The sequence below is a fragment of the Prinia subflava genome, chromosome 2 (assembly GCF_021018805.1).
Source record: "Prinia subflava isolate CZ2003 ecotype Zambia chromosome 2, Cam_Psub_1.2, whole genome shotgun sequence".
Taxonomy (NCBI): Eukaryota; Metazoa; Chordata; class Aves; order Passeriformes; family Cisticolidae; genus Prinia; species Prinia subflava.
The window spans coordinates 104,831,067-104,850,037 of record NC_086248.1 but is presented as its reverse complement, the minus strand read 5'-3'; the positions used below and the strand labels follow the sequence as shown (position 1 = coordinate 104,850,037).

The 18,971-nt window shown below is 41.0% G+C and overlaps 1 long non-coding RNA gene across 2 annotated transcripts in view; it reads right to left on the bottom strand.

Annotated features, from left to right (window-relative positions):
* LOC134547453 (uncharacterized) overlaps positions 1-18,971 on the bottom strand; it is a 434,555-nt gene that overhangs the window by 119,305 nt on the left and 296,279 nt on the right. The gene's annotated exons all lie outside the window — the stretch shown is intronic.

The window sequence follows — 18,971 nt, the reverse complement described above, 5'->3', positions numbered from 1 at the left end:
AAAAATGCCTGCTTCACTGACTGTCAGGAGATATCAAATTTGCTCACTTCTGACTCAGTAATTACCCACCAAAAATGTAGATCAAGTGGTCATCACCTAAATTAGTACCTGCCAAAGATTACTTTTGGAATGGCTGTCAGCTAAGAAACAGGAAATGAGTTGCAAAATATTATTAAAACTCGAAAATAACAGCTTTAAGGTATGAGCCACCACTCAAGTACACAATGGAGAGAGAGTAGAAAGCAGAGCCCACGCCGCGAAGGGAGCAGGAGAGGGGCTGATGGCCGGGGACTCGGGAACAAGGGCAGCCATGAAAACTGACACAGGCCCACCTGGCATGATAATCTTGGAATTCCTGAGAAAATCAAAACTAAAGAGCAGGTTCTCCTCAGGACTCGGGAGAGAGGGACTCCAGCCACTGCTCTGCCGGCCACAAGTCTTTTCAGAGAGCAGCCAGAGCCTCTCCTTGGCCCAGTTCCCCATCCACGAACTGAACCTCTCTCTGTTTGGCAGAGGAGCCGTAAGAGAATTAATTTCAATAACCGGAACAAACTGTAGCTCATTAAAATTACGATAAGTGCTGTGTAACGACAAGACCAAACCCAGGCCATTAACACCCTGAGAGAAGAACAAAGCAGGGCCTGACCGTTGTTTCCCATGTTCCAGCAACATTCAGATGTGAGCCTGAGGTGGTTGTGATGATGATGATGATGATATCACCGTATGAGGCACCTTGCAATTAGCTGCAGGCAGCACCATGCGCTTGTCACCTGCCTCTTGTGAAAGGTGGTGACCAAGTGGCTGAAAGAGAACTCAAATACCAGTTCTGGGAGCAGGACTGGCTTTTGTTTTTGCTCCTGGAACCTCAGTGCAAACCATCAGTCTTACTGCAAGGAGCCCCGTGCTGTATATCCACTTACCCTGGCTGGCTGGCAGCTCTGTTTTGAAAGCTTTAAACTGGGGAAGGCGAGGGAAAAAAGTCTCTTTTCAGTCAGCTGCATAAATCCATCTCTCTCTCCTTTCTTTTTAGTTTGGGGGGGAATATGAATAAGGCTGCCAAACCTGCCAGTACCTGCTCCTCTGTTTCCTAATCCAGTCCACTCCGCTGCACCACAGCTGACATGTCTGCAGCCTTAGCAGACCTGCGAATGCTGCATTAGGGCTGCAGAGCTGGGCATCACTGGACATCCGAGGTCACAGTTAGGCATTTGTTCCCACACCCTGTGGGAGGGCTCTCAGCAGAACACTTGGAAATGGCAAGGCTTTGAAAATGAATCTGTATGTTAAACAAAGACAGTCAGAGACGGAAACAAAAGGGTAGGAATAAATTGTTGATTGCTAGCTTGCTAAAAGGCTCACCATGAAGTGCTTCAGCAGTCAGTATTAAGACCGGGGATGTTTAATATATTCATTAGCGTTCGGGAAAAGAGAGGGGAAGGTGACAAAATTTGCACAGGGCGCAAAAATATTTAGGTTACTCGTGATTACAAAAGATTAGAAAAGCTAGACAGATGCGCAGCATGAAGACAGATGAAATCCACTGTTCATAAATGCAAGGTAATGCATATCTGAATGAATAATTTTCAAAACTCATGGACAAGGCTAGGTTGTAAATTAACCAACCACTTGGGAAAAAGAGAGGGAAGAGAAAACATGTGCCACTCTGGACAACTCAGTGAGAAAGCTGAAGAATTGGGAGCAGCAGTCAAAAAAAGTAAATATGTTGTTGGGGTGCATAAAGAGCAGGATAGGAATTAATACTAAATTACCACATCACTGAGTAACTGGACAGCGTATCTGAAATGCTGTACCAAGCTGCAATCAACTCACACAGAAAAACCATAAAGCTGAAATAGGAAAGGGCAACAAAAATGATTAGTGGCAGAAGAAAGGACTGTGAAGATTGGGGCTGCTTAGTTTATTGAAGACAAATAAAAAGGGGACATGAGAGAGTTAATGAAAGTTACAGAGAAGATCAATTGCCTGGTCCTAGAGTCCTCTCCTCCTAATGCAACAACGCTGAAAAACAACATCTTTAAAAAGCAATAAGGGAAATATTATTTTACACAGTTCATAATTAACCTATGGAACTGATTGCCACAAGATATCCTCCTGGCTAAGGACTTAATATGATATAAAATAGTTTAATTTAGACGCTTATGTGAATAATGAGGACATCCCAGCTAGGATTAAGATAAATATCTTAGAAAGGCTGAAACCCCTAATGCTTAGTGACAGAAATGAACCATGGGCTGATGGAGGTTGGAGAGAAACATCCTCTTTGGGCAATAAAAAATGTCTGTGTCTTCCCCTGAGCCATTTGGTACTGAATATTCCTGAAAGCTGCATTTGAGGCTGGACAGACTGACAGCGCAGTCTCACCAGGCACAGCTAAAGCAACGTCCTTTTGTGCTGACCTGAAGTTGGCACCTCCACTGTCCTCACCAAGGCCAGGATTTCAGAGGCTTGGATTTTGGGAACAGCTGGCCATACTGGCCAAGGGAGCAGAATTTTGGATACAACACTGAGAGACTTAGAGCAAAATAGTACCAGATATAGTGCACACTTGAGAGTGGGGAAAGCAGTGTTTTCTACTTTTTGCCACAAAACCTGCCCAGATTTCCTAGTTTGTTACCATGCTCATTTTTTTTCATACATGAGAGCATCCTATTAACAGAAAAGTACAAATAAAGCTCTATAATATCAGCTATGGTGTCAGAATCCTGACAGATTTCAATGCATCTATCCCAACGTCTGTGAGCAAAAAGGGGGGAGAAAAGCTTAAAAATTACAAAAGAGAAAAGTTGTTGCCACCTAAATGCCTCTGAATGGAACGTGATCTGTTAGGTACATTTGCAAAATGGGATATAGAGCTTTGTAGCAGCTTTCTGTAGAAACTACTTGGTTCAAAATATGGCCCACCCAATTACAAACAGGGTTGGTTTTTTTTCCCTTACAGCTACCAGTTGAGGCAGTGTCTGCAGTACAGACCTAAATCTGATTCAATGATTATTATGTAAACAGAATTTGACTTGCTCTTCTTTTGTGCTTATCATGAAGATACAATCTGGCACAACAGTTTTGTTTGATAGACAGCCCTGGCCTATGGTTGTCAACTAGCCAATATAAAATAACATTATTACTGTATAATCTCGAATTAGGCTGTAAAATATTTCAATTGTGTGACACACATGATGAGAAGATTTTAGAGTTCTCACATGTTTACATAATTAGCACTGCATATTTGTTAAATTAAGGTATCACTATCACCTTTATTACCATATCCCTCCTCCTCCACTGCAGTGTCTGTGTCTTGTGTAACCTCACATGTCTTAACTTTTCAAAGGCAACAGAAAAAGGAGCCTACGTCTCTGTGAGGATTCTCCTGCTTCTGTGCAATTCTAATAAAAGGTATCAGAATACCCATCCTTTCTCGCAGCGCTTCAAAAAAATAGCTACTGAGGTGCAACTCAAGGAAGGAAAAGAAAGCACAAGAGGGAAATGGCCTCAAAGACCTGACTTCAGGTGTATTTAATCCTTCCACTACTGGTTTAAAAGTATTAAGTAGCCATAGGCTATCCCTGGGTAGAAAGACGGTTCAGTGACATCCCTTTTGTAAATATGTAGCTGCTCAGCCTCCTCCTAAACTCCACATTGAAGTCTGCTGCTTTTTCAGATTAATTCAGTTTGAATACTGCTGACTGTCTGTCACTACAGTCATATGTCACTGGTAGCAGCTCAGAAAGCCTAACCCCCTTCTCTAATGTCATTGCACAAAATTCATTTTTAAATGTGGTGTAATAGTTTAGGAATACCAGTAAAACAGTGGGGGGAAAGGCAGTTTCAATTTAAGGGGTGTGTAAGGAAGTTTACAACACTGTATTAGATGAGCCAAGCATGTTTCTGTGAGAGGGGCACATATGGTACAGGTGAGACTTGCAAAAATATAATTTCAGTAATTACCAAGATCATTAATAAGAGTGTGGTAGTTTCAAATCATGTGGCACAGAGTTACCAATAAAGCTATTTAATTGGGGAGTGGGGGGAGGGGGGAGTGTCTTTCTCAAAGACCTAGGTACTGCCTAAAACAAAAACATCTACATCCACCCCAGAATAACCACAGCCACAAAACCAGGCCTGGATTCTATTTATCCCACCAGGTTTGGCTCAGGATACTCCAGCTCTGGCCGTGAGCCACAGAGAAGGTCACAAAGATTTGGCTGTGGGGCTCTGACCCAAAGATTTGGCTGTGGGGCTCTGCTTCTACAGAGACACCCTTGGCTCTCAATGTACACTCTTAAAATATTTGAGATATGGACACAAAATGAAATCTGGATATGTTCTGCCCCCAGCTGTGCTCACCATCTTCCCCCTTCAGCTTCACTCATGTCAAGAAGGTGGCAAAATAAATGGCAGAATGAGGCCTTGCCAGACAGGTCCTCCGCCCTCACAAAACAGGCTGGCTCTGTTCAAAACAAACACGCAGTAACCCCACCAAAGAGCTTCTTAAATGTGGGCTGATCTTTCCCAAAACTTCAGCTTTCTGGCTTTCTGATTTAATTCCAAGTGCAATAATAAACACACTCCTCTGTTTACAGCTCCATAAATAGTGCCTTGTGTTTTCTGAAACAATGCAGCTCTGGGCTGTCTCTGTGATCGTTTATTTTATATCATCCTTAAGTTGCCATTTATTTACATTTCTGGAAACAGCTACCCCATGAAACAAATGGCCTGTTTTGTTAAGTCATGGTCAAGGATGTTTCCTTCAACTTATCACATCTAGAAATGCCACAGACAGAAATGCTTTCAGGCTATTTGCTAAGAAAACTAACATAAGCTCCTTATCACAAAATATTAAATTTCCCCGAAAGGTGAACTGTTCTGTCAGTTTTTCAGGCCATGTGAAATTCCTTCTCTGCTCTGACAGGTCAGTGAACAGAAGCTGATGGCACACAGTGGTCGCCCAGGACGCCAGGCAGAGCCTCCAGACACACATGGCTGCAGGTAGGGGCACAGATGCAGGAAGCCTGGCCCTGACACATCCAGCCGGGGGGGCATATTCCAGGCTGGGGGCTTTTGTGGCTTGCTTGGGGTTGGTTCAGAGCTTTCCCCCTCCCTTTTGCTCTTCCTAGGATGCCTCCAGAAGCAAGGCAGATGCAGGGCTGTGTGTGCCAGCCTCTTCTGTTCACATCTCCGAAGTGTCAGCCAGAACCAGCTCCTTCAAGGCCTCACAAATCCCCATCTCTCCAAACTCACAACAAGAAACCAGAAGAGGAGCTCTATCTCTGTTTCTGGGTTTTAGAGTATCTTCTGATTTTTCATCCTACTAAACCAAAATATTGGCAGCTGCAGACTTACAATTCTAAATTTAAGGGGCAACACAGGAGTTCAGGCAGTGTAGTTGCTTTCCTCAACAAAAGCAGCTGATTTCCAGGTTGCTCAGGTTCCCTTGGTCGCTCATGTTCCTAAGAGCTGAGGAACAGTGGAGAAACCAAGATCAACACTGTACATGCTTTGCTTTATATATATTTACGTTAAACTTACGAACGTTCAGTGTCCATAACAAAGGTGAAAGCTCCAGCTGGCAAACTACTCTGATTTTGTGGTGTTTCAGAAACTGAAGCACAGGAATGTGCCCCACTGAATCCCGATGCGCTGGCACACACACAACACAGAGACACAATTGATTTAAGCAGGGTTCCCTCACACGCTGGCAGAGATCTGACAGACATAAGGTTCAAGATACAGGCACATCATGGACATTGATAGACAAGGAGAAATCCAAAGGAACAACTGGGGAGACACACTTTTTTTTTTCCCCAGAGAAACTCTTGGTTTTAATCTTTTCAATTTGATTTTTTTCCCTTTCTGTCTCTTCAAGTTCAAAACTCACTCGTTCTCTTTTCAGAAGAGTATTTTCACTGTGTGATGATGACAGGCAGCAGCAGATAAAGTTTGAAACAAAACTTTACACGCTGCCATCCTTTGGTTCATTTGTGACTCTCCCCACCCTGCCCTTTCTGCCAGGTGTTATCCAGACGCTGTTTGTGATTTACTGCTGGAGAGAAGCAGCATGACCGGGCATCGTTACATTCCCTCCTCTCTGTGTTATCACCAGCTGATCGTATCTACTTATTACAATTTATAAAGACATAGATGGCCTTGTGCTCCAGCCCCACTCCAGGAGGAGTGCCCATTAAAACACCCATCATTCTCCCAGCAGCCTCCTCCTCCTCTGCAGATGGAGGAAAGGCAGCCCTGTGACAGGAACTGTCAGGGAGCTGGTAGATTCCAGGCTGACAACTTCCAAAATCACAGACAACTCATGTTTAAATAGGCCCCTCATTTTCCTTGCTGGGGCTCAGCAGTATCAGAGAGACCTTGTCTAGGTCACAGACAACAGGAAAGAGGCAATTTTGCAGTTTTGTTAAAATTTTCCTTCTTTTATCACCCATCCCTATTTCAGAAGAGCAACAAACACTCTCTGTTACCAGTATAAGTGTCCACTGCAAAATGGGAATTAAAGAGGCTACCATTTACAGCAGCATTGCTATTTGATGCCAAAAATAAGTCTGATGTTTCTATTCAGGAACAGGAAATAACACTGTGAACAGGCAAGTCACTCCCCAATGGACTTTCTTTGAATTTTCTCCAAAGGCTATTTCCTTTTCCTAAATGTGGGAAATACTTCCTGTCTGGGAAGCAGCACAACCCAAATGCTGAGCAGAAAATTAATAAAACAAACAAAAAGAAAACAAACAAAAGGACCTTTGTTCTGGACAGAAATGGCACTGGCTGTGTTCAGGAAGCATAAAAGAAACCCAGCGGATGAGAGAATAGACAAATCCTAAATAGGTTTCATGTAAGGTGATTAAAAGTGCTTCCTTTGCTGTATATTTGGCAACACATGAAGTCTGAGTCAGAGATATATCCCCTTCCTTCCAGTGCTGCTGCTTGCACTTCATGAATAAGTAAATGATTAAGAACACTTCAGATTTGGCATCACCAGACACATTACCTGGCTCGTGTTGTTTCAATCACAGCCCCAGCTCTGACCAGTGCAGGGGCTCTCTGTATCTCTGAGACTGGCTCAGCTCCAGTGAGGAGCAAGAGGCATTTCAGAGTCCCCCGAATTCCAGGCTGCACCTGATCCCTCTGGGTTTATAGCCCCCCCACCTTCAACCCAGACATTCCTCACTCAATTCCAAACTGGATCCATCTACATTCACCACCCCAGGGCTTGCATGTGCTTGTTGTCTGCATGTACAGCAGAGCACCGGTGATCTCGATTTTCCAATCTGAGAAACCTGGGCATTTCCAAACAGGCTCACAAAAGTTACCATATACAGATGTATCTCATGGATGAAAAAATACCTTTTTACAACATCTATAAAACTGTGATTATAATAAATGTCTGCTTAATTAATACATCAGGACATAAAGCCATTTATTCTCCTCTCATTTGCTATCATTCTCCCTGTTCAGATTTAATAATGCAAAAAGGTTGCTCAGATGCCAAACGGTAAAAATAATAAAAATATATTTATCATTGATCTAAAAAGCAGAAATTCCTGGCAGTACTACTGGCACAGAGAACACAGCCAAATTTTCTTAACTGAAATCCAAATAACATTTCACCAAAAAATCTTCAAAACACACCAGGAAATATATATGATGTGATAGATAAAGCAGTCTGAGAAATGCACCAAGCACGATGAAACAGGTGCCCAGAATAACCATTATTACAATATGCACAGAAAGGAGGGGGAGAAAGGGGCAGAGAGAGAAAAAGAGAGAGAGAGAGGGAAAAAAAAGCTTTCAAAATGGTTAAATTCATGAGGGCTACAGAGCCTCAAATTGAAATTATCTCACTCTGCACTGATAAATAAAGTGGCTCTGGTACCTAAATCATGACACTAACTATACGTTTCGATTTTTTTAAGTAGTGATTAGGTGGATACTCAGGGGAACCTACTAGCCTTCACAGAGATAACAGACTCAACTTAATATCAACTTAAAAAGAGACTTGAATTCTAACCAATCTCATGTAATGAATTGAAATTCTATAGCTTTCAGAGGAAAAAAAAAAAAGATAAAAAAGCGATGTGGCTCCATTCTCTAACTTGCTGTCAGGAAATATAATTTGTGCTCTCGGTGATTCACCTAGCTCATATGCAGCATGCAAATTTATTTCCCTAATAATCAGACCTGGAGATTGCCCAAGAGGATTAATAGCATCATTCCTTATGACCGCCAGGATATTATGCACCTCTGACATGGAAAAATTGTGTTAGTTCTACAGAGAAAACGCAAGGATATTTGTCCTGCTAGACAATATAATAGGCTGGTGCATCATCAGATTACAATGTCATTTCAAAAACCTTGAATACAAATAATGTACAGTGGGGGAAATGTTGGTACAACCTCCCTTAATTCAGTAGCCTTGAATTCACATGTATTTTTTTGCCTGTGCTTTTTTATTCCTCTCCCCATTATAGTCTGTAGAACACTGCTAGGAAAAGGCAAGGTATTTTATATTAAAACCATCTCTTTTTGTTTGTTCTTATGTTATTCTTTGAGAATAGCCTATATGGACACTGCAGGATAAAATAACATAAAATCCACGGCTTCCAGTTTTTCAAAGAGCTGAATACACCCACAGCCCCAGTGCACTGTATTCCATATGTGAATACAGAGCAATTTATTTGCACAATTGCTTAATTTTGATTCGCAAGTCAAAGCAACACGTTCTGCAGGCTCCGGCATTCACAGAGAAAGAATTTTAATTTTTCAAATCTTTTTTAAACGAGTTGGTCAGGAAATTTTCTTAAAAAAAGGAATGTTTCCCACTGTACTTCAGACCAAAGAACACCGCCTTAGAGACAAGACAAAATTTCATTATTATGCGCATGGGAGCAATAAGATTAGCTCCTATTGCTGCCCCTAAGGTGGAGCAGCAGGAGGAACCAATGGGACGATGCTAATGTGTATGTTAATGGTATTCTCCTCCAAGAAGTTGGGATAATTAAACATGTACCATCTCTTTAAGACAGAACTGCACACATTTTCTTCGGATGGGTGTTTACAAGATTTCCAATTTCAGGTCACAGCCATTTCTGAGATTGCTTAAGAAAGAGATGGGAATAACTTATCTTATTCATGTATTCAAAGAACCTTATAAAATGTGCAAAACATAACAGTTTTAAGGGGCAAAACATGCATCTTGCCTTGACAGACCTGCTTTGTTATGTGTAGTGTTGTACACTGACCTAATATATTGAACATTTTAAGCTAATATACCTTGTAGGAACCAGCCTTTAATGTGATGGATTTTATAGTATCTCATTAGGGTGTGTTTATATAACCTGATACTAAACACATTTTCAGATTCATGTTCCTTATTAAAATTGTGAGCTGTATTGATTTTTAGTTGAACAGCAACAGAGACATTTTAATATTAGGGAAGGCTGCTCTGAAGTTATTTTCACAGATCACAACTACTGTGACACAAGCAGTGCACATATCTCTCATCTTTCTTTACAGCCTCAATTAGAAGAATCAGGATGTGTTACCCCACCTGCTTTTCTATTGGTTGAGCAATTCTCTGCCTCCATTTACAACACCAAAAAGCATTTTTATTCATTGCTTTGGGGTGGGGGGTGTTATTTTTAAATATACATTCATGACAAGCCCCCAAACAGTATTTATATTTTTTCCTTCTAAAGAACCGTGTGTTTTTAAAAACAAAATACCTTAATGCATCTGCTTTTCAAGTTTCCATAACAAACTGAGCAGCTACAGCAGTGTTTACTCTAATACAGCACACACAGAAACTTACCATTCCGAGCAATGTACAAAAAATAATGACTTTCCTGTCCTAATGTCTCCATTTTGTAAACCAGTCTTCAAAGGTAAATCTAATGTCAGCAATAAATAGAGTGGCTCCAATATTTCTCTGAGGAGTCACAGGGAAATAATGATCTTTGAGGCACTGTAAATAGTTTAAATTATTGGAAGATCCTTGTAAGAAATGAAATACGAGGATTAAAAAAATAAATAAATAAACCCGATTTCTCTATTGTAAAGTTAGGGCATTGGAGGGAGCCCAAATTTTAAATGCAAATATTTAGAGAGAGAAATTATCACTTCTGAGACAAGCAAATCATACACTTATTTCTGACTTTTATTGATTTAATGAACTGGTTGTAATAGCACGCCGCTTGGAGAAACAAAGAACAGCTGTGGAAGAGTAAGTGTTCCTTACATTCCTGCAGTTTTAAAACCTGCCTCTAAGTCTTCAGCAGGGAAAAGGCTGGAAATTAAATTGCAGCACATAGGAACCACCAGATTTAATACAGCCACTCGTGCCATTGAACCACACCTGTTACTTGCACTGGAGCACTGCAGCAGCAGTTCAGGAATCTCCAGTAATTGCCATATTTGGCCTAAGAAGTTTTAGGTCTGAACTGGGTCTCAGAAAGTAGATTTCCCTTAATTTTGCCCCTGGCATGCTATTCATTATTAAACATTAAAGTTGTGTCAATTACTTACTTCCATAGTTGATTATTATCCCGGTTATTCTACCAGCTAATCAACTCTTCTCTAACACATGTCTAGCAGTGACTTTGAATTGATGTACAGAATATAATTATTTGTGCAAATTTCTTTTGTTTCTTGTTAACCACTGAAATTGGTTAATTACTTTAATCCCCACAACCCCTCAAAAAGAAAGTATCTTGATTTACTAATTTATTTTTAATCAATATTAGGTTGAGCTTTGAAAGTTGACTATTCAGCCAATGTAAGACACTGCACTGAGAGGGGAAAAAATTATTTTCTACGTGTCCTTTAAAGAAGAATGAAAACACCTTCATCTGAAAGACTTTGGTAGCTTTATCAGATCCAAGGTTCTTCCTTGGTTTGAGGTGTAATTATTTTACCATTATTACAAGCGAGGCTTTTAACAGAACAGTCATTCCCTCTATTTAAGCAGTAAGTTTTATAATTTATTACAGCTCTTTGGTCATCAACTCGCTATACAAACAGTTGGTCACCAGTGACCAATTACATTAAGGTTAAGCAACATAACTTTAAATTAGAAATAAGCTAATGTATCTTCATCAAGGGCCTGCTGTGTTTTCAGTGCTGTTTATGAGATGATACTAAATGTGGATATGGAGCACGCTCACTGGGACCAATTCCTATCGGCCTGAAAATGGAAAAGTCTTGAGCCTGCTCAGGTCCAGAGCTAATTAATGGGATAACATCTGCTTTACGCATTCTGCTGGAGTAATTTCTATCAACTTCACTGGGAAGATGCATGGGAAACTATCAGAGAAATAAGTATCTATGCTGAACCATATTAATCTGTAGTGAGTCTGGAAATGGGAATTTCAATTCTCCTATTATCCTAGGGATGGGCAGAGGGGGAGGACGAGGGCACAGGGCTTGTTTCTCGGCTGATCCAATTTCTGTGTTTGTAACAGATTGAGTTCTGTTTGCATGCAGACACTTGCACACACACAGCAACTGCACGGGGCTGGCTTTGTCTCTGGGCTGGGGGGGCTTAAAGGACACTGCAGCAGCCCAAGATGACCACGCTCCTCATGTAACAAGCAGTTTTATACAGGAGGGTGGTTAAGTGGTTTTGCTGTGTTACGTAAAAACACAGCAGGAATGGCTAAAGAAAAAAATACTGTACTGTAAAGCAGGCTGCAAAAGTGATAAGACACTTATTTCATTTTGTGAGCCTGTGGACAAAATGCAGGGGTGTGAAGGGCCAGGCACCTACTCTGATCTGAGATTTGAATAACTATGACATGAAGGGGACACTGGACACCACCAAAAAAAAAAAATCAGAACCTCCTACTGAAACCCCATCAGCTTTCAAATTCAGGCTCCCTTTCACCTGAATTTCATCACTTTGTCCAAAAATCACTGGGCAATTTTAACTGCAGCAAGATGCTTAAACTGCATTTTGCTTGTGAGTTTTTCTGGTGAAGTCCTGTAGGGCACAGAATCTGACTGCTGAGGAGAGACATTACATTTTTATGCATGTATGCTTTTGTCTGCCTGTGCCTACAGATATGTAAAATGCATGAAATTAATGCCCTTTTAGAAATGTCTATACTGGAAACAGGTTGTATGTGTTCCTACAAAACACATTTATACCTAAAAATATCTACAAATATTCATGACTCTGTGTGTATGCTCAGAGAAAAAAAGCCAAAACAGAAACAGGTAAATGTCTGAGTTTGGAGTGGCAAAACCAGAAAGAATCATATTGTTTTCTTTATATTATCATTATTATTATTATTGTCAAAGCTATGATTTACAGGTTTAATTCTTTCAAGCTAATGCATACAAATGAATTGCACAGAACAACAAAAAAGGAGGGAGGTCCTCACAATAAAAAATTTCCATTGTCATTCACCTTTACCTAAGAGGTTATGAGTTCATATGTCAACTCTATGGAACATTTCTGCAATTTGTTTGCCATTGTGCACATTCTATGTATTTGTTTGCTACAAGGTATTGAAACCTTCAGGCTATTGGGAATTAAATGCTTATTTGACTAACAATGCCTATCTGTAAATTAATGGTATAAAACATGGAATTTTCTAAAAGGCTGTCACTCACTTTTATTTAAGGAGATACCACTGAGACAAGGTTCAAGGTTTTCCAAAGAACTCTGACTTCCTGGGTTTCAGGGGGAAATACTGCTATTTACCTGATGTTTGTAACTCTCTCACATAATTGTGTAGATTACTGACATGAATCAGCGCCTGCTTTTGTCACATGCAAATGACAACTACCCAGCTCTTCAGGAAGGAGCAGGGCAGAGCTAGGGTGGCTTTATTTTGAACTTGTGCACGCAGGTGTCCGTGGGGAGGAGGGAGATTCGTGAGCAAAGGAACTGGATTTAAAGACTCACATATTGCAAACTTCCTCTGCGGTCCATCACATTCGAGAGCAGAAAACGCATTTGATTTTTAATTTGCTTAAGCATGCAAGATGGCCCACTTCAGCAGCATTGCAATTTTCTGATTTGTGGGCAGGATTCACAGACAGCACATGGCTACTGTTCTTTTCCTTTCTCCTGGAACTGTGCCATGAGGCACCACGGTTGTAACAGGGGTGAATCCTCAGTTCTGTTCATCTCGCTCCCCTCTCAATGTTATTTGAACCCTTATTTTCCTTGAGGGGCTCATTCAGCTATCCTAATATGTATACAGTGATAATATAGTCATACGCATAATAAAAAAAGAGCTTCAAAATTATAGTCAGCTTAGTAATAATGCAGTGCTGCGCTGGAGTGATTGGCAACTGTTGATCCAATTATATAACTGGTTGCTTCTTAAAATTCAGGGATATGAGACTGATATATAATGTGCTGTAAAGTGTAAAAGAAGTGGACAGGAAATAAGGCGGGTTGAATTTTTTCGTGCTTTGATCAAATTAGAACCAGGTTGATGAAAGGAAATGCCTTGGGTTCTGTGCTTGAAGTTTTGTGTTATACAAAAGGCTCTTGAAATGATCAATTTTGCACATGTCACTCAGTAAGTTTAGAGGGAACCAGTGCCTGTGTGTGCCAGGGAGTCTCTGCCACAGCTCCCTCCAAAGCCACCCTGTGCTGGACACGAGGTTACACTGAGATGCTCTGAAATGGAATGGAGGAGCCGAAGGAGCGACGATCACAAATCACAGCAATACCCCAAGTCTGCAGGTTTGTTTTTCAGGTTTCTGCTCAGCCCTTTGACTCAAGAAACACAGATGGGGAAAGACAGAAAAGGGTCATCTGGTGAATCCCTCAGAAATAAATGCAGGATTATCTTTGCTGCTGTTCTTTTAAGCATTTATCTGGCTAACTCACTAACTAGCTTTCATCCATTGTAACCCTCTGCCTGTCCCCTGCTTTTAAAACAGCCACTATTATTTATGAAGTGCTGTAGATGTGCAGTGAGAAGCACAGGGACTTTTTGCTCTTATTTTTCCTTGAGGACAACTTAAAAGGAGAGAAAAAAGCAACTATGAAAAGGCACCTTGCAGGTAAGGCTGTGGTTCTTCTGTCGCTTGGTCTGTCTCTGAAGAATGACTCCATAGTGGTTAGGCCTGTATGAGACACAACCTCTCTGGTACTTTTCTGGGATCAATCCCTCTGTACTGTGTGCTGCTCAATGTAGCGATTTAAATCCCACCGTTTCAGTCTTAATGCATTAACATTTCAGCACTCCTCAAACACATCCTGGAAATCTGCCTCCTCCTCGTAACTCTTATCCCCAAATCAGGAATCATGTAAGATTTGAAGTGAGGCACCCGGGTCCAGTCCACATCCACACCTCTGCCAAAAACACAGTACCGTGATTTATTGATAAATACACTTAGAATGGAGGGGAGAGGAAAGTAGGGGAAAAAAAATAAAACCAGGGTGCAACAAAGTCTGTTCTGACACTCACTGCAGCAGGGAAGAGGAGAACTACTGAAGGAGCCACCAACATTAAAACCTGCTGAATTCCTGCTGCCCCCAGGATAATACCTGCACGGAAACTCTTTTGTTTTGGCATAATTCCCTGTGCAAGGCACGCCTCCGGAAAGCAGACCTTCCAGAAATAATACCCCAGGATGGGGAGCACCAAGGAGCCAGGGCAGTAACCTCCACCCAGGCCTTTCAATTCAGTTTTGTGTGAATTACAGCAAATTGCGGTGTGTGTTTGTGTTGGATGCAGAGCAGCTGAAAAGCTGCCCACTTCCCCACCAGAGCAGCGCTTTGGGAGATGATTGGTGCTCCCCAGGAACAGAAACACGGCAGAGCACTGGAAACGACAGGACAGCACAGAATGGTTTCACTAAGGAGGATGCACAGGATTTAACAGGAACAGTATTTCTCTGAGTTTCAAGACTGAAGTAAGAGAAGCTCTGTACAATTTGCATGTGAGATGCTGCTCCACTCTCAGTGGCTCTCGCGGGAGCCCAGGCTAATAAGGAATAATTGACAATGGAGAATGCTCCTGCAGGCTCCCTGCCCAGGGCCCGCTGACCCTCTGAGCACCGGGCCGTGTTTGCTCATCCCTGGAGCTGTGCATGGAGCAGCACAGGACATTCCGGGGAATGGCACCAACCTGGGTTTGGAGTCTCACTCCTGGAAAACCCACCACATCACAACTTGCACCATGAAAACATCCAAACAGCGGAAATGAACATACTTTAAATAATAGCTGATTTCAATTATTTTCCATAACGTTGGGGTTTCCCTCCCCCCCCCTTTTGTTTTTGTTAGATCACACTTAATATGGTTCCACAACACCAATGCTGGGGATGAAATTGAAAGCTTTATTCTTCTAAATGTGTTCCCAACATTCCATTTTTTACAGAGCTGCCAGGGGCTATTCTGCATTCCCACAACGGCTACAAATGTAACATATTGTTTTGCAATAAAAATTAGCTATAAAAGTGTGAAAAACGCCAGAGATCCAAATGTGAGAAACAAGAGAAGGGGGTACGGCTTTCGCACACTTTTAGTGGACATTTTATTTATTTTTCAAATGGAGTAGACATATTTATAGCTACTGTATTTCAATTATCTCTAATTTCACACATTTTATGCAGATTCTAGGCATTTTAATTGCAAATGAGGAAGGAACTTATTTTTAAAAGTGGAGCAACACAACATTTTAGATCTCAATTTTAATTCCAAATTTATCCACATCACTGTTAAAAACTTTTAAAATCTTATTTACACTGTGACTTAAAATTAGGTGTGATTTCAAACAAAAACAAAAGACCTCCATACCTATGAGTTAGAGCACCAAAGCCTCTCTCACACATTTTTTACATCTTTTCCTTCTGAATTAAAATTTTTAGGTAGGAAAGTTTGGGAAGCTGAAATGACATTATTAATCGGTGACACATTATTTCAACAAGAGTCAGTAATTTAATAGTATTGTCCATAACTGATGAAAATTAATACATTACCCACCCTATTTTCTCTTGCTGTCTCTGTGCCTGCAATAACCCAGGGCATGGGTTATTAGCTCAATCCCTGCTCAGCCGTCACTCAATGGGAAATTCTTCCAAGGGGATAAAGCACAGCTCAGCCTTTGGCTGAATAAAAATTCCCACTGTACACTGAAAGCATTAGTGACAAATGCCGCTCCTTTCCAAGCGGTATTCCCGGTAGCTTATTCCTATGCAACACTAATAATCTAAATAAAATGTTTGTGACAAATCCAAAGCCACTTGAACCTGTGCTGGTCTGAAGCAGAGATGGTTTTCCAAAGGATCCTAGATCCTTAGGTTAATTCAAATTAACCTAACAGGTTTAAAATCCCACATTTGCCTATGTAGCCTTCTAAGCTGAGAATCCACTGCTTGACTTTGTCCTATCCAATGGAACAGATCTTTAAAAGTTCCAACTACTTACTGAAAGGCATGAAATAATTTTATTATAAATGGAAATTTACTGTCTGGAGCATGTGGAGTTTTTCTCTGCTTTCTTTCTATTTGGTAATTTATTTAAATGCATTCAAAAATGCATTCAGAAAATGAAACATAGCACTTTGGTTAAGACATCTGTATTTCAAACCAACATCTTCAGAACTGTGAGCAGCTCTGTTAATAGTCTTTTTATTTGATTAGGGTAATCTGCTGCTGTACTGTGTTAATCTTTATCCACTACCTTTTAACCAATCGATATTTTAGGGTTATAGATTTGGAAGGTAGGCAATAATTTTGTAGGTAAACCCTCTAGGCATGGCTGACATGGTGTGGTTGCATATTTAATATCTTTTTTGAGGATTCGCAACTCCAGCAGTGTAAGAATCTGCCCAGGGTTAAAAAAAGAAAAAATTAAACCTTAAATTTTCAAAGCTGTACTCAGGGATTTGGTCACCTGCCTCCTATTAATGTCAATGAAAATTTAGAGGTAAGAAAAGCAATGTCTTTTCCCTCAGATCATTTCTGCTTTGAAAGGAACCAGAGAACAAGAGAGAGGAAATTAAAAGCAACTTCATACCATGGGCTGACACCAGCAAGGCCTGGTGGTGAGGCAGGAACGGTGCAGAGGCAAAACATTTGTTCACTAAATGAGTGAGCATCTCCACACATATCAAAGGAGCCAGGTACAAAAAGTTCAGAAGGAAAAAAATTAGATTTTCTGGTTTTAAAATGTCATTAAAATATATCTTTTTTAATTTTGCTCAGCTGAAATTATCTGTTGCTTATGATAATAATTTTGCTGCAGATAAAATTAGTTGTCAGACCTCTGTTTATGGCCTAATTACCTTTTCTAAGGGAAAAAAAAAGATAGGAGAAATAAAAGAAAGAACAATAAACTGCAGTAATCTACTTTCCAGCAAGAGGGATTCCTAGTGATGTGTTACCTACATGGACTTCACTAGAGCCACGCATGTTTTTCATACACATAAAGGCAGATTTACTTGGCTGTTTTCCCTATCTGGGCAGTGCCATCTTCTGCCAGTCCTCATTTCTGTGCCCAGGGACAGGCAGGACAGGTCAAATCACCCTCAGTTATGGCTAGAGAACTGAGAATCTTGCAATGATATGAGATCCTTCTGATAAGAAAACCAGTCAGGAAACCTGAGGACAACATCTTGAAAAAAAAGGCACTGTAAATTAATTTCTTCTCAAAATGTTTGTCCACTTTGCTTCCAGCTTTGGAAAAGGTAAATGGATTTTTCATTGGTTAGAAGTGGGTGCCAGGAATGGCACTGCCAAGCATTGTAAGAGGACTTGTAAAGACTGAGCCGTGTGTTACAGATGTCAGAACCAGCACATTTTGGTTCTGTCTCAGCCCAATTCTTCAGCAAGGAGCAGAATGACAAATACTGAATATTTCTGAACAGTTCTTCACACTATATGGAGCTCAAAATTGAAAATAATTTGTACAGCATTCCTGTTAATGGAGTTGGAGCCACAATGCCACCTAAACTGCAGCTCTACTTGCCACGGCTCGGGCACGGCACAGGCGGAAGGTGAGCAAGCCTGACCTCAGACAGAGGCTGCCCTTTGAAGTGTTCTGAGCAGCACCGCCATGAGATCTGCCCAGCTGCATTTTAGAATATATTTGACAAACAAAAAAATTTGTATCAGTGTTCATTTCACAAGATGTAAACATCTCTTTGGTGGAAGAAGAAATCTTGCTCCCGGGAAGTGATCCTAATCTAATCTGACATGCGGTATTTGTAACCCTACTTTAGTGTCCGAGCCTATTTACAGTGTTTACATAAAACCCCCCGAAATCTCCACATTCCCTGAAAAGTTAATCCAGTACAAATATTGACTGGCTGTCAATTGAGTGTTATTGACTTGCTCTGGGACTGTGCTTTATTGCCTAAACTGATGAAACTTGTTCTCATTGCTAAACTTAATTTCTTTTGGGCCCCCTTTGGATGAAATGCCATTTATGAGACTGCTCCTCCTCCTCCCACTGCCATGGGGCTTGCAGTCAGCTGGAGTGGTGGGACAGCCTCAAAGCTTTGCAGAAGGAAGGCAACAGGCCCAACATCAGTCCTGTCTCCTACAAATATTTGGTCCACACCTGCTCCAACACCACAATTTCCTCCTTTGCCTGTACAGAGAAGTGTCTCCAGCAGGGCTGGAAGGGGCTGTGAACCCTTCGGCAAGGTCTGTGAAAAGCAAACTGGTTACCAGGAGCTGAAATTCTCACTCTGGCAGTCTATAACCTTCACTGAGAGGTAGTGGCAGGGTTTTTTTAAGGAATTCTAAAATTCTAAAAGCTAAAAACCTTGGATGTCTTGCATCTGTTTATCAGGAATAGCACAAATCAGCTTGTCCAGAGGTCAAAGTTCATGAAACACATACACTCATCATATTTTGAGCACCCAAGAAAACATTGTTTATCATTTCATTTCTTTTTTAAATCTGTTGTCTCCAGATACAGCAAAACAGAAACCAAAAATAGCAACTTTCACAACATTCCCTGATTCTGCAAC